Raw genomic sequence first — 17,985 nt, 5'->3', positions numbered from 1 at the left:
TGCTTCAGCCCTAGGGACCATAGACCTTGCACTCATTTTCTTGAAAAAAATACTCAGGTTCTTTCACTTTCTAAAGATTCTCTCAAATTAGATGATATTGAAGGCTCTACCAAATATAAGAACTACTTTGAACATTTCTGGTAATAATATTATTCTAAAAGATTACTTTCCTCAGTAAGCCTGGTGAGATTGTGAGGTAATAATTCTTACCAATACCACTGATCACCAATAATAATAAAGCCACTGAGGGTGCTGCTGGTAATATTAATTACGCTAGTAATGACAATAATAAGAGTTGCAATTTATTGGAAAGCCAGAGCTGATTTCTAAGCACTTCAAATATGCCATCTGATTTTTATCCTCACAACAAGCTTCATTTGGAGATGAAGAAACCATGGTACCAAGAGATTAACATCTTGTCAAGGGGCACCCAGAGAGTTGTTTGTATCCTTGATGTCAGTTATATGGTAATTGTGTGTCAGTCAGGATATTGACAGGAAGGAGATAACATATCTAACATATTTAATTAAGGAGAAACTATTCATATTATTGTGGTCAGGGTTAAAGAAACCAACTAAGGATGATGAAACTCACAGTCTAGAAAATATGGGAAACTATTAGCCATCATAAATCCTGATGGGAAAAGTCTTTCCAAAGTCTAGAGAAAGCTTGGTGCTATAAGAGAGGGAACAACTAGCAGGCATTGTGACCCTAGACAGCAGCTGCAGCCAGAACCACAGTGAAGTAAGTAGGGAGTCCAAGAGGGGACTTGGTGGGATAAATATTGGGGTCGTTTCTTTTTCTTTCCTTTTATGCTGTGCTCTCCTTTGTGTTCCCCTTGTCAAAATGATCTAGCGGCCAGAGAGAGGGTCAGGCAGTTCAGGCGATGAGATCCTTAGCTATCACTCCCAGGCACAAAACAGGTCAGAGAAGAATGTATCTGGTAGTATCTTCTTCTTCACTTGCAATAGGAAGGCTTTCTCTACAATACAGGTGAATCTCAGAATCCTATGAGCTGCCATTTTTCCTCACATAGGAAACCTAAACTGTAATGTATTTTTCCTAAATGACACATGAAATGGGGGAATTAATTGACTTCCCATAAAGCTGCTACAGCCACCACCCCTGTATATGGCTAAAGGGGATAAGGTGATAATGACTTCCATTCTATGTCCTGTTTACCCTCAGACAGCACCTCAGCTTCTTGACTTTTTTTTTTTTTTTACATTTTTTATTTGATAAAATACCCAAAACTTTCCACATGGCCCAGGTCCCTTATGTTCCTGTGGCTATGGGTTTGTTAGTGTTTCCTCTTGCTTTTGGACATAGAAATGTTATGAGATTTTCTGGTGAATATCCTGGATTCTGGAAATAGTTCTTCTTGTCCAAGCTGTCCAATAGTAAAATGGTAAACAGGATCAATCATGCTAGTAAAATGAATCCATATCCGTCGATCTGTTCTATAATATAGGAAGCCCAAGCATTGAGTAATGTGTAGAATTTTCGAATCACTATGTTGTACACTTAAAACTAATATAACAGTGTATGTCAATTCTACTTCAATAAAAAACAAAGAAGCCCAAAATGTCCAAAGGATACTCTCAGATTCCAGTTTAATAGAAACATGAGGATTTTCCATATCCTGGCAAAATAACTTTTTCCTTGAGTAAAAGGACCCCCAAAGCCACAAGGCACAAGAATTTGCAGATAAAGTACCAAATTTCCTTTAGTGAATGAATAGATACAGTATGAGGGGAGCCAATCACCTTCACATATCTATTCCCGGAGATGCATAATATGGCTATGCAGGAAACGCTACATGTTGCCTTTTCATTGAAGTCATGTATCCTTTGGACAGCACTTAAATCTTACAAAGTGTTGTTTTCCAAATGAGGTGATAACTGAGCCTTCAGAATTTCATTTCATCATTTTATCAAGCCAGATAGCTCTGGGAAATGAGGCACTGCGTTGAGACAAACAGATTTCATGGATAAGTGCCTACTGCCATATTCTTTCCCCCATGAAATTAGTTCCTTGGTCTGACATGATGCTATGTAGATACCATAATGAACCACAAGATATTCTAGAAGTCCAAAAATAGTATTGATGACATAAGCATTGTAAACAGGAAAGACAAACCCGTATTCCAAATATGAATCTCTTCTCATGATGATAACTTGTTACTCAGTCCATGATTAGAAAAATCAATCTGCCACTGGGTGGCTGGCTGGTCCTTTTGTGGGAATGGTTCCATGTCAGGAACTCAGTATCAGTCACTGCTATTGACTCACTAACAATCAGCAATAGTGGCATTCAGATCACCCATATAAGAAAAAAGGCATATTTGGGGTATAAGAATGGACTCTATCCCTGCTGCAATTAGTGTTCTGTACTTTGACCTACTGAACAAATGGGATGGGTTATGGAAAAAACTCATTGACATGCTCAGGATGGATTCTTACATTCATAATTATCAAGAAACTTCTCTGTAATGGAAGCTCTCAGGAGGACATTTACAGAGATATAAGTATCATCATTTTTTCTTTCTAGTTTGCTGTGTTCATCTATTTATGTCTTCCCCGGACTTTTGGATTACTAGTTTTTGAAGCTTGCTCTTTCTAATTCCCTGATGAGCTGGTCAACTCCTTAGTCTCTGTTCATGAATGCGTATGGATCTATACCTCTAACCATCTCTCCTTTCATAAAAAGTGCAGAATCAGGGATCCCTGGGTGGCGCAGCGGTTTGGCGCCTGCCTTTGGCCCAGGGCGTGATCCTGGAGACCCGGGATCGAATCCCACGTCGGGCTCCCAGTGCATGGAGCCTGCTTCTCCCTCTGCCTGTGTCTCTGTGCCTCTCTCTCTCTCTCTCTGTGACTATCATAAATAAATAAAAATTAAAAAAATAAAATAAAATAAAAAGTGCAGAATCAGGTGTATTGTTTGAATAGCTGTCCAAAGGAAGAATTTTCTTCTACCACTGTCTTTCAGAGTCACCCCTTGATTGGAGCTCAAATACAAGAACCACTCACTTGTGCTGGTGACATTATACCATGAGGATCCATCTGTAAATTAGGCCTATGTTTTTTCCTTTTTTGTTAACTGGTCATAAAGGAACTCCCCGATGTGACCACTCGTGTAGTTGAACAGGAGGAGGTAAAGCAGGCAGTGATGTTCTCATCTGTTTTTCTTGGTGATAGCTCTGACCTTTCATCATAAAATGTGGATTGTTTGGTTACTGTAAAAACATGAATTCATAGGAGACTGGAGAAGACATTTTAATATAAAAGGGACTTATCTATGAAAGTCTTTATGAATGTTCCTTTATGCTTCATGAGGGCAACAAGAATTCCTTTGTTACCAAAACCTATATTAGCCTTTGAATTCATTGTATAATCTCAAAGTTTTTAAGGTTAGAAATAGAACAGTGAGCCCCCAGAAACATAACAGAGATCATAGCCCTGAAAATATCAATGCTCTATTTTTACCAAATATGACAAGAGCAAAACATAGATAAGGGTAAAAGCATGGAGAGGACAGTGAGTCCAAAGAGGTAAGCTTTTCCTCAATCAGAAGTTTGGAATCACAATATTCTGGAAAATGAGTTTGTACTTCTAGTGGATGTGCGGGCTAAGTAGACCTAATATTGATTGGATCTTCATTGTCATGGACTTCAATGATTCTTTAGAAATGCTCATGACTTCTATAGAGGCTCAACAAGGTCATTTTTATAACTGATATTTAAAATTATTTATGATCCTGAATAAAGCATTTTAATAAAAATTTAAACAAGGTTATTTGAATATAGATTTAAAGAGTTGAACTCAGAATCAAACTTATTCTGTGCATTGCAAAAAGTGGATGAGATGTAACAGCATTTCATTGTATTGTTAGTGCATTTTCAAAACCTTATTTAAATGTCCGTATGGAAAATGTCATGTCAAGAATATACTCCAACTCTCTCTACTGACTGGAAATATAGTAATTAAAACTTCAATCATTATAAAAATCATATAACTCTTCATGAGCATAACACTAAATTATTGTAACACTATAGAAAATACTTCTATTTCCAGCACCTATGATCATAGTGATGTTATCCTCAGTGACTTCACAAGAGAGGCTAAATTGCTAATGAGACCCAGTTGAGAGCTTTACAATAATCTTATCTGCCTTCTGGATTTTGATCATCTTTTTACCTAAAAATAATTCTTGGTAATAAGAAAGATAATGTGTGAGTATGTATGTATATATGTACAAATTCACCAATGAATTTGTACAAGCATTTACTGAATATCTCTTATTTTCAAGAAGAATTATAACATAGTGCATTCACATTGGTGACTGTGGAATTTCATTTTGAAGGAAATTAGGGGTAGTAACATGGTCAAGGCAGTGATGCATGTCTTTCTATAAGTTACCTTTTAACGGGAACAGCAGAAATTATGCTAAATCTCTAACACAAAGACTTCCTATTTATAATTTGCTGAATATCAGTTAAGAGTAACCATACTATATAACAATGTCAGTAATGGGGTCCATACTGCAATAGAGTTCAACTTTCCCTATGAATTACATTAACTCCATCATACATCCAGGAAATACAATATATCGTATATTTATAATCTGTTTTAAACCCTGTGTGGGAAGCTCCCCAGCATGTGAGTTCAATTTTTAGTGCAGTTTGGAGTTCAAAACTTTTCTTCATGCAAATTTTTATGCTATTTTTCTATCTTTCTTGACTAAATTATATTGAAAAAAATTAACCATTTCTGTGTACCTCAATGTCGTCATGAATACTAGTTATCCAAAAGAATAATGCTTATAGTAATTATATGCTTCCCAACAAAAAGCTCTGAATTACAATATTCTTGTCTGTTGTCTTCTCCCATATCCTCAGTTCTACTTTTTTTAAAAAATATTTTGAAAAAAAAAATTTTGTATCTCTATCTGTCCATTCTGCCTGCAACCTGTAGCTCTTAAAACACTTGGAATTTCTGGTGAAATAGCAAAAGCATGGGTTTGGGTATTGAGCAGCATAACCATTAAGAGGATGGCTTTGAGCAATGTTCTCAAACCTTCACTTCCTCATTTTTTTTAAGTTTCTTAACCTCTTTCACGATCAGCTTATTCATCTGTTAAACAAAATTATAAAACAAAACTTTATGTCACAGGACATTTTTGAGGATAAAATGAGATAACAGATATTAACACGTCTTAAATATGCTTGTGACATGGTAAAAACTTAGGAAACAGTAGCTGACATTGATATTATTATATTGAGACAACAGATATAAACTCCTTGTTATGGAGTAAGTGCTCAATAACTATTAGTTTCCTTTATGTTTTCTCAAAAAAGACTAAAAACAATTTACCTAAGAGTGCTTTACCATTTGTGTATATGGAATGAAGTACATGAGCTTTGTAATTCTCTTTTCCTTACTGATTTCGGGCCATCCTTACTTATTTCTGGGTTCAAAGAAAGTTATGCTTCTATAGTTTAGATGTCTGACGTCTTCCTGTAAGGCAATGGTGCTACTACATTTTATACCTAAGGAAACCAAAGAGTATAATTATCTGCCTCACTTTCCACTGCAGGTCAAGATTTAGTTAATTGACTCCAGTTCATTTTGCCCAGGGCACCTCCTCTGAGACAGACACCATGGTCACTAGTATTAGCTGATAGGAACTGTGGTTCTGTAGAGAGAAAAGAGGGATGAGGCTATCCCAGTCATAGAATTCCCAGTGACCACGAAACAGCCACTGGCTGGTAATAACTTCCTCTCCCCTCTGACTTGGAATGGATTGCAGGCACTGACCTAGAGGGGAAAGGCTTCATCTCCCAACATCAGCCAATCTCATCTCATTGCAAGGGAAAGGCCCCTCGAGACGTGCTCCTATCCATCATGTGGACAGCTTTGGCCAAAGTGCCCACTACATCACTGGCTTTAATAAAAAGTTGCTGGAGGCTGCAGTACTAGTGACAGATGTAAACTGCAGCATGGCCAGAGCCTACGAATTCTCCCAAGGTGGAAGTACACTTGAGGAGGAAGAAGAAGAAAAGGAAAGAGAAGACAAAAAGAGGAGTGAAAAATGATAAGGTAACCACTTTGGAATATCCATTGAAAGTGAATTTAATAAACTGAAGTAGACTCTAAAGGGGAAGGCTTTAGCCTAATAAGACAAAACCTGAGAAGAGAAATGACAAAAGTGTACAAAAGATACAATAAAGAAAGTGAATCAAGAAATCATGAAAATCATGATTTTCTGTTAAATCCAAGAATGTCAGAATTAAGGGAGCTATTGGGTATCCTAAAATTTGAAAGCAATAACTGTAGAAAAAATTTTGAAAAAGTAGTAACTTTGCAATTTGGCCAATTTGTAAATGTAAATATTTCTTAATGCATTTACAGAACTTTAATGTTGTGCACATAGTAACTTTTGAATAAAGTTTTGTTGAGTGAATGACTTATCAATTAGTCAAATGTCTATAAAAATGACAATCATTACTGTTTAAAGCTTGGTCAAGTCTCAAGGGCTCAATTTATACTGTTTTGCACCTGAATATATCTTCAGATTTTTTTCTAATTGATTTAATGTCACTATTTTCAGTAGCACAAATAACCAGGAAGTTTTCTCATGAAATATGTAAGTTGAAAACTAAGAATTTCTCCTAAGACACAACACACATGTGCACAAGTGTGCATGTAGACTCAGATAGCTAAGATACATCCAACCTAAATACAAGTATGCATCACATCTTATGATAGATGCTTCTAGGAGTGTACAAAATTCTTTCTTTTCTAGCATATCCTTGGTTGGGAGTGGATCAGTATGGAATTCACAGGAGACATGGCAACCCTCAAATCCTGGACCCGTGGAGGTCCTATGCAGAATGTTCTTACTGATGGTGAAAGACATCCCCCCATACCTCATTACCTTGCATGCATGAAATTGTACATGCTCAAGGCAAATGTAGGGCAAGAATCATTACTTTTTCTTCTTTTTGCAAATATTGAGTATATGCTGTGTGCTAGGCAAAAGGAATATAAATTTAGAATTATTCACTGTTAGATCCTCAGCACTAGAACAGTGTCTGGCTCATCATAGGTGCTTTATAAATTTTTATTAAATAAATGAATAAGACAATCCTTATCTTCAAAACTATAAAATAGTGTGGAATCTGATGTAATTATAGTTGTACAATGCAACAAAGATGCAAAAAATGTGTGTTTTTAAAAAATTTTCTCTAGCCTATCTAAATTTCCTGCTAAAACTTTACCTCCAGATAGTATGAAGAACAACTAAAACTTATTAATTATCTCAATCACTTCTGGCCTAATCATTCTCTTTCAGATATGGAAAGTCAATGAAATAGCGGACTTTTTTTGGCATCCTAGTACAAAAAAAAATGGTGCCTGTTATGTTTTAGATACTTGACACATGTATCCTGAATGAATGAATGTATCAGTGAATGAATCAGTGAATCAGTAAGTGAATACATAAAATGCAGCTTCGTTTGGAACCATGCTCAGTTTCTATTTATATATTTTCTTTCTCTTTCCCAGTCCTCCCCTAGATGTCATCCAGGTACACAGGAGAGGGGCTTAAGCTTTTGAGCTATGAAGTCTGTGACTTAAACCTCAGGTCCATGATTTCAGTTAATTGAGGGCCTCCTAATCTTATCTCACTACTTTGGTGAAATCTCAGCTCTATCTTAGCTGCAAAGCACTCTGATTCCTAGATTTAACTTCTACTCATATCCTAACCTAGATACCTACCTCTCCTTTACATGCTGGGTCCATTTTGCTTCTTGCTATGTTTGCACCATCAGTATCCTTCTGTGTCCTCTGTAAGATGTACAGGGAACTGTAGATCCTTTATACATCACACACGAGCCAAGAAAGTTTCAGGACATTAGATACTCCTTTCTCAGCCTAGCCATATTCTCCTGCTATTTGCTATTTGTTGGGGCAGTCCTGTTCTGGCAAGGCCTCTTGCACCACATTTTAAATCCTGAATTCCAAGTGATAAATGGAGAACAAATTCTGTCCTTTTAGCTTTTAATGATGTAAGCTAATTGACAAGAAAAAAAAATCATCCTCTTTATAAAAACTTGCCCCATGAAAGCAAAATCTTGAAAAGATGAATTTGCCAAATATACCAAATGGAAAAATTGGTTTCAACAAATTATTACATTTGCATCTTATAATCTTTAATGAAGCTTTTGAATGGCACTTAGGATTTCTTCAAATGTTAAAGAATCTTCAACACTGTGACCTTTCTCTAAGATTTTTAATAGAATCGTGTTCAACTTTAAAATTTTTATTTGATTATATTTAAGTTGACTTAAACATTTTATTTAAATATTTAATATTAACATTTAAATCCAAATGATAAGAATCAGATGTTAAAATTAATCCAATTCAAAGTAACTTTGCCTAATTTTAATAGTGGCTTAAATATATGTTTTTTGCTATTAATAAAATTGATAGCAGAGGTATTAAAAATGATATTAACCCATACAAAGATGACATATGAAAAGAAGATAACAGATGAGAGATATAAATATATATATAATATAAATATATATAAATAAATATATATATACCTGGAGTAGGGAGTCTGGGTTGGTAATCAGTCAACAGGCTAAAAAGTACAAATATTAAGGGAAAATCTATTTCTGGAATGATAAAATCTCCCTGTAAACCTAACAAAGCAGGTCCATTATGCAGGATTTATTATGTTGAAAACTACACAATGCTGATAAAACATATAAACAATCTAAATAAATGTAGAAAAATAAAATAAATAAATAAATAAATGAATAAATAAATAAAGAGACATACCGTGTTCATGGATTGGAAGACTTAACACAGTATGGACCAATTCTTCCCAAATTGATATAGAAGTTTAATTTAATTCCTACCAAAATTCCAGCAGAATTTTAGAGATATAGGCAAGATATCTAAAATTTATATGGAAAGACAAAGGAAATAGAATGCTATACCAACTTTGAAAAAGAAGGTTTAAAGTGAGAGGAATCAATAAACCTTTTTTCAATAGTTATTATACAGCTACAATAATCAAGACTATGTAGTATTGGTGGAAGGATTGGCACATGGATTAATGAACAAAACAGAGACTAACGCATATATACCCAACTGAGTTCTGACAAACATGAAAAAGCAATTCAGTGGATGAAAGATAGCTTTTCCAACAAATGGTGCAGGAGTGACTGGAGACCCATAGGCAGAAAAGAAAAGAACTTTGATGTAAACACCAGTCATATATAAAAAATAATTAAAAATGAGTGACAGAAAACACAAAACATAAAATAGCAAAATGTTAGAAAATGCATAGTTAGAATCTAGGGCAAATAAAAAGCTTATACATTTGATACCAAGAGAGAGAGACATACCAGAAAAATTGATAAATTGGACTTAACTGAAATACAAATATTAAGCTCTGTAAAGCATCCTAAGAGGATGAAAAAGCAAGTTACAAACTGGGAGAAAATATTTGCAAACCATATATCTGACAAGGGACTACTACAAAGACAAAGACTATTTTGCTGGTAGAAATATAACATGGTACAGCTACTCTGGAAAACAGTTGGGCAGTTTCTAAGACAAAACAAAACAAAGCAAACAAAACAAAACAAAACAAAACAAAACAAAAAACCAAAAAAACCTAAAAGCCATATGTTGCCCAGCAATTGCACTCTTGTAAGATAAGTGAAACTGCATGTTGGCCAAGGACGGAAAGGAAAGTATAAGAATGTTTAGAGTGGCTTTATTTGCAAATCTCAAAAACTAGAAATAACTCAGATATACTTCAACAGGTCTGTAACTGTTGTAGCATGGAAAACTACTAGCAATAAAAGGGAATGGAGTCTTGATACACTCTGCAAACTGAATAAGTCTCCAAATTATTATATTTATTGAAAAAGGTCAATTTCAAATGCTGAAATATTGCATGGTTTAATTTATATAATATTCTTGAAATGACAAAATTTTAGAAATGAGAATAAATTAGTGTTGCCAGGGATAAAGGTGGGAGGGGAAGTGGGTGTGGCTATAAAAGAGCATCATGATGGAACCTGCAGTGATGGAAATGTTCTGTATCTTGATTGCATCCAATGTGAATGTCCTGTTTTGATTCAGTACAAAACTTTTGCAAGATGTTACCACTGAGGGAAATAGTGTAAAGGGTACAATGATCTTTCTGGAATTTTTCTTAAAACTGCATGTGAGTTTACAATTATCCCAAATTAATTTTTTAATTGAAAAAATGAACAGAATTGCAGTGACCTGTGGGACAATATCACAATCTATATTGTGTAATAAGGATCTTAGCAAAGGAAGAGAGGGAAAATTGGCAGAAATCAAAAAAATAAAATACCGATGATAAATGAACTTCCAGACTCAACAGATTTTGAATACAAAATTTGCATGCTGCCCCATTCCCCACACACATGCATGCACACTTAGGCACATCATAGTTAAACTGATTTAAATCAAATATGAAGAGCTATCTTTAAAACTAGCCAGAGAAAAATGACATATTACCTATAGAACACTGGTAATTATGATACTTTGCTTCTCATAAAAAATAATGGAAAACACTGGAAAACAGAATGACATCTCTAAGGTATTGAAATGGAGGGGGAAAAACTTAATCTAGAATACTATCTGGAAAGAAAACAAAAATTATTTACAAATAAATGAAAAATAAAGATTTTCATAGAAATGAGTACTCATTGCCACAAATTTATAGTAAAATAAGCAATAAAAGAAAGTTGATCACAAAATTAAAAGAAAACAATGTAGTCTGTTAACTAAAAAGAAGAGGAAATTAGAAGACAGAGACCAAAGCAGGGTGGAGGGGAGGGAGAAAAAAAAAAGAAAAAGAAAAGAAAAGCAGAAGGGATAAGTAAAAAAAGAAAGAGCAAAAAGAATACCTAAATAATATTAGGTATGAGTAGACTAAATATTCTACTTAAAAGGCAGAGATTTTCAGGCTGGATTAAAAAGCTGGGTTCAATTTGGCAGTCTAAAAGAGATGAAGATAGGTTGAAGATAAAACAATAAAAACATATAGCCAATGCAAATACTAAGCATAAGGAAGGTAGAATGACTACATAAATATAAGACAAAACAGCTGCTGAATACATATTATAAATAGTGATACTTTTAGTAATAAGAGTAAATTCACTAGGAAGACCACACAGTTAATATATTTATACAAAATAGCAGAGTCTCAAAAGGCATAAAGCAAAAAATAATGGGAGAAATAGACAAACACATGATTATATATGGGGATATCAATACACATTTTTTGGTAACTAGAAGAAAAGGTAAACAAAATATTAGTGGGATAATACATACAAAATGCATAAATACATACAAAAACTGCAAAATACGTATACTATACATACTAGTATACACAGAAGTTTCATCAAAGTAAACCAAATGATGAGTCAGGAAGTAAGTCTTAATCACTTAAAAAATATAAAAAATATTCACAATATATTTTCTGACACCAATGGATTATTAATTACAAACCAGTAATTATGTGGGACATCTGGGTGGCTCAGTGGTTGAGCATCTACCTTCAGCTCAGGGCATGATCCTTGGGTCTTGGGATAGAGTCCTGCATTGGGCTCCCTTTGAGGAGCCTGATTCTCCCTCTGCCTATGTCTCTGCTTTTCTCTCTGTGTCTCTCATGAATAAATAAATAAAATCTTTTTTTAAAAACTAGTAATGATGTAAAAAATATATTTTAAAAAGTCCTAAAACTTTGGTAATTGGGCAACACTTTAAAGTGAACTATAGGTCAAAGAACAATAGCAAGGACATTTTAAAAATATTTCAAACTCAATTATATGAACAAAGCATATCAGTACGTGTGGTATTTGCTAAAGCAATACTTAGAAGAAAATTTTTAGCATTAAAATGAATATATTTAAATAAAAATGATTTTAAAATTAATAACCTTATTTTCAAATGTATGAAGTTAAAAATGGTAAGCAAATTAAAATTACATTAAGTAGAAGGAAGGACATAATAAAGATAAGGATTGAACAGAAACTAATGAAATAGAAATCAATCAATAAATGATATTAACAAAACTGAGTCAAAAGTTGAGTTTTTAAACAGATTACTGTTTAAAGAGATCAAGAAAATATAAATGACTAATTTCAAAAATTTCAAAAGAAAATATCATAACAGATCCATCTAAAATCAAATGGATGACAAAAAATATTATAAACAATTTTATGTCATAGATAAAAACAAATACAATCCTGAAAAACACAGCATTCCAAAAGTGACTCAGGTGGAAATAGAAAATTTGTCTTATCAAACACTTCCCACAAAACAAAACAACAACAAAAACTACTAGCACAAATGGGTTCACTGGTGAATTCTATCAAACAAGAAAAATAGATACCAATATTACATAAACCCCTTCACAAAAGAGATGGAGGAAAGTCACTTGTTCTGTGAGACCAGAATAATCCTGATACAAAAGCTGAGAGTCATATTACATGAAATGAAATTACAGGCAATATTCCTCATGAACATTGATATAAAAATCCTTAACAAAACATTAAAAATCTGAATCTAACAACAACAAACCATGGCCACAGCATCTAGCCCAGAAACTCAAGGTTTGTTTAATATTCAGAAAGCCATCAATACAGCTCAGAGTAGTAATAGGATAAAGGAGAAACTGTTTCCATTAAAACCCTGTCTCAAGATCTGAGTGGGAACTGAAAATATGATACAATTGAGCAGTAAAGCACAATACACCAGAGCCACCTACTTTGAGAGAGAAAGAGGTAGATCAGGTTTTTGGAGAGCTGGCCTGCCAGTAGCTGGCCAACAGAAGAAAGTCCTAAGGAGTAAAGGATATCCTCATGAGAATATTTAAAGATTGAGAAATCCTGGAAGACCTTTATTACTGTACTGTGTATGTTACACAAGGTAGAATAAGTCTATGAGTTAAGAGTGGGGATTTCCCCTCTTTATTGGCATTTCTTGCTACTACAGTGTAGCCCTTATACCAGTTGCCAGTTGAGGAGTCTGTGCCAGTGGAGAAGTTTCCTCTGGTGAAGATTAGAATCATAAGAGTATGAAATGCCTATAAAACAACCTAGGATTGGGCAGCCCGGGTGGTGCAGCGGTTTGGCGCCGCCTGCAGCCTGGAGTGTGATCCTGGAGACCCGGGATCAATTCCCGCATCGGGCTCTCTGCATGGAGCCTGCTTCTCCCTTTGCCTGTGTCTCTGCCTCAATCTCTCTGTGTCTATGAATAAATAAATAAAATCTTTAAAAAAAAAAAAAACAATCTCTAGGATTTTGTGCCATGGACCTCTAAACTGAGTTTACTTCATAGACTCTGAAGAACTTAAACCACACCGTCAACATCAAACATATGCAGTTAAACAAGCAATACAAAATAGAAACAAATGAACAAACCATAAAACTGGATATAAAGCTACAGTGCTTTGGGTTTTGTGAAGACCTAGGTTACCACATGGCTCATAACTCATTTGCAGCTGTTTACAAAGTTCTCATGAGGAGATCTCAGTGTGTTTCATTAATTGGTATAAACCTCTCCTGCTTAAGAAAATTCAATAGTCCTTCATAGTTTTTTTTCCAAGATCCAATCCCTAACATTCAATATCTTTTTTAAAAAAATACCCTAAATCCATGTTTCCATTATATTTCAGATTATGATTCTCATGGCTTACAAAATCAAATGCTTAAATGGAATAATCAGATAAAATAAGAGCAAATAGAGATAATTCTGCTTCTAGCCATAATGGAGTAACTGGTACCACACCAGCCCTCCTGCCATGAACATAAAACTGGACATAATACATGTCAATAATTTTCAGGAATTGGACTGCAGTTGATAAAACTCTGTTATCTCTGAGGGGAGGAAAACTTACTAAGTAAGTCCCATGATCACTCCTGCTTTCTACCTGGTGATGGTATCCTGACAGTGATACAGGGACCTGCAGGATGGGATCATTGAACTGTAAAAGTGAAGAGGAAAATTTAGGACTGTGACAGTGGCTAGATTTTAGGTGCCATGGAAAGAAAAATAAGGGAGATTCATGGAGGAGGGAAGAAGTTTAAGTGGAGGCTCCCCCATAAATGTTTGAGTAGGGGTTGGGCTGCACCTGTGTGAGTGGTTAAGAGGACCTAAGAAAATACCAGAGAGAAGCTGCTATGGGTTTAACAGTGGGCACAGGTATCGTAAGTCAAGAAATGGCTGTAAGCCTTTAAATTCTGGCTTTTCCAGAGAAATATTTTAATATCCTAGACATCCAGCTGCAAATTGAAAAATCCACACCTTAGAAGTAAATTCCATATACTCAAGGAGAGTCTGTTTATTCTAGAACTGTCCTAACATAGCTTAAAACCAAACACTAACATGATCTGCACAAAATACTATTTGAAAGTAATGAGCCAGGAACTGAACTGCCTGATAGAAAAGAGCAGACACTCTTTAGATAAAGAAAACAAAATCCAGAGTCTCCAAATTGTTTAAGCCATGATATCCAGCATAAAATGAAAAATTATGAAATATGCAAAGAAACAGAAATATGTGAACCAGAGTTTAGGAAAAAATGAAAGCTGTCAGTGGACAGCAATCCCAAGCAGTCAGCTGTCTCAAATGTTGTATTTTGTAGACTGTGATGGTAAAGAGTTATTAGAACGATTATCTAGGACTTGAAGGCAAAGCAGGTCTTAATGAATGGGCACACTGGTAATCTTCGAATAGAAGTGAAAAGTTTAAAAAGAACTATATGATAAAGGACAATACCTAAAATGAAGAATTCAGTCTATGGCTTAATAGGTTGGAGATATAATAAGTATAGAACAGTAAACTTGAAGATAGATCAATAGAAATTATTCATTCTAAAGATGAAAGAAAAAAATAAAGTCACCAGAGCTTCCCAAACGGATGGTGCAATACCAAACAATCTAACATGTGTAATTGAAGTCCCAAAAAGGAAAATTGGGAGAATGGAACTGAAAACAATACATTTAACAAAATTATAGCTGATTTTTTTCTGAATTTGATGAAACATATTGACTTCTACATCCAAGAGATGGAGAGGAACCCAAGCAGGATAAATGTAGAGAAAATCACATCTAGGCCTATCATGATCAAACTATTAGACACCAATAATAAAGTAAAAATTTGACTGCAGTATAGGGAAAGAAAGACTCATTACTCACAGAGCTTATAATATGAATTATGGTTCACTTTTTATCTGAAATATAAAACCAGAATTAAATAAAATTATATTTTTAAAGAGCTAAAAAGGAAAAGATAACTGTTCTCTCAGAATTCCTTACACAGCAAAAAATGAGTGAAATAAATACATTTCAAGTAAACAAAAGGCTAAGGTATTTGTTGCTAGCAGACATGAACTGCAGAAAAGGTAATAAATGTTTAAGCTAAATAAAAATGATACCAAATGGAAACTCCCACCTATCTATAGGAAAAAGGAAGAGAATCAGAAATATGAAGTCTGACAATAAATATAAATGCTTTTTATTTTATTCATCACAATTTCCTAAAAATATGTAGAGCAAGAATAATAATATTGTAAAGTATCTGTAACTTATGTAGAAATAAATAATATGACATCAAGAGCATAAAAGGCTACTTGTAAAGTAGGGGGTAAGTAAATGGAAACTTACTGTAGTAAGATTATTACATTCATGAAATGAGATGTTACAAATGGCAGGTGGCAAGTGGAAAGTGTTAAGTATGAAGTGGTACCAATATCGACTATAAATAGCTTTTACAAATTAATGATGCATATTTTTATCACTAGAATTCAGGGCAACAAACTACTGCCCACAGCCCAAATCTGGTTTGCTACCTGTTTTTGTATGGTCCATAAGCTAAGAATGATATTTCAAATTGTTTTAAGTGGCCAGAAAATAAACCAGAAAACAAATAAAAGGAATGTGCAACAGAGACCGTATGCAGCCTCCAGAAAACTAAAATATTTACTATCCAGCCCTTTGAAGAAAAAGTTTGCAAACCTATGATCTAGAATTAAAAACCAGCTAAAAATTCAACAGAAAAAAACAAAACTGAATACTAGGAGAAAATCACTTAACCATAAAGAATTAACCAGAAATTAATTAGCCAAAAAGAATGAGTAACAGATAATAACAACCATGAAAAAACTCAGAAGGGACATATTGACATAAATTCAAATAATTAATAAGCACATTAAATATAACTATACTAAACACTCTAATAAAAAGGCAGAGACAGTCATATGATAAAAAAATTCAAGACCCAATTACATGCTATCTACAAGAAACCTATTTTAAATGTAAAGGCCCAGTGTATGTTAATAGAGAAAAAAAAAAGAAAAACTATATATATCATGAAAATAATGATCATAATAAAGTTGTCATAGCTAAATTAATACCAGGCAAAGTAAACTACAAATCAGACTCTTAGAAATAAGAAGGGATATTTCATAATGATACATGAGACAACTGTTTCATCAGAAAGAAACAGCAATCACAATGTATATGTAACACATTGGGATTTGGATTTGGATGCAAAAATGTTATGATTACTAAGCAAACCAAAGAAGCCACATGTGTGGGTCCAATTTAAGCCACTAGTGACTTCTGTGGTCTACTTATACTGGCATCCTCATTCTTTCACTTTAGTTTATAGATCTCAGAGTTAGTTTTCTTTTCTTTTGGAAAACAATCCCTTTTGGACTACCTGAAGGATCACTCTCATTTAGCTGGTGCCAGACAAAATTCTCAAGATGTCATAAGGGAATAAGAGATTCAGCTATGTGGCTTCCCCCAACTCCAGCCTTTTGGTAGAATATTCTCAAATAATACAGAAAAGTGGAAAGAACAGTATAATTAGTAGGCATATCTACCACTTAAATTATACAGTTATTAATATTTTGACATATCTATGTTTTTTCTGTTGTTATAAATAATGTTAATGTGTATTTCAAAAATCCTAACACTTTACTAATAAATACTTCGGCATGCCTCTACAAAAACTAAAGACATTCTCCTAAATAATTATAATATTACAATCACTTACCAAAATTAATGATAGTATCCTCATATAGTCTAATACTTAGTTCATATTCAAATTTCCCTTTTCATCACCAAAATATCTTTCTTTAATAGCTGTATCTCTCTTTTTTGTTTGTCAAATCAGAACCAGTCAACAGCTATCTGATCAACTAGATCTTAAAAATAGATCACAACTTACATCTATTTAAACCATTTAACATAACTGTTACACATGATATGTTACAATATAAAAGAGAATCAAGAGACTTGAAGCCAAGCGAAAGCAGGATGTGGGTAGGTGCAAGGAGAGACCAAGGTAAAACAGTGACAATGAAATGTAAGCCCCACATGAAGATGTGCTACCAGAGCCCCAGCATCCACAAGTGGAAATAATACAACTGCAAAACTGAGCTAAGAATAGAATCATTCACAAATACATATTCCATGAAAGTGGCACCAAGGTTACATGTGTAACTGTTTCTCACTTTATTGTCAAGCATTTGAATCTTTCCGAATGAGGACAGACATTTTTATAGCACTTTCTGTTTAGCATTGGACATCTGAAGTGGCACATAATACAAAAAAGGAGACTTTTGGCTATAAATTGTGTTTTGCAAAGCAAAAGCTGCATAATAATATCAAGGGTTTTTTTTTTTTTCTTCCTATTTTCATTTTTCTTCTTTGCTCAAGAAAAAAACAAATCATTCTGGGAATGCATTACAAGTCAACAACAAAGTAATAGAAAATGCTGACATGTGGAAATCCTTTCACAGCAAATGAATCTAATTTCTCATATTCTTAGCCAGTTTTAACCTTAGGCTAGGTCTGGACAGGAGAGCTTCCAAGAGTCCATTCCACCTGTAAGAACCTTCAGGGTAGAGAAGGTACAT

The sequence above is a fragment of the Canis lupus genome, chromosome 7 (assembly GCF_011100685.1).
Source record: "Canis lupus familiaris isolate Mischka breed German Shepherd chromosome 7, alternate assembly UU_Cfam_GSD_1.0, whole genome shotgun sequence".
In the NCBI taxonomy this organism is placed as follows: Eukaryota; Metazoa; Chordata; class Mammalia; order Carnivora; family Canidae; genus Canis; species Canis lupus.
This window is presented reverse-complemented; position numbering follows the sequence as displayed.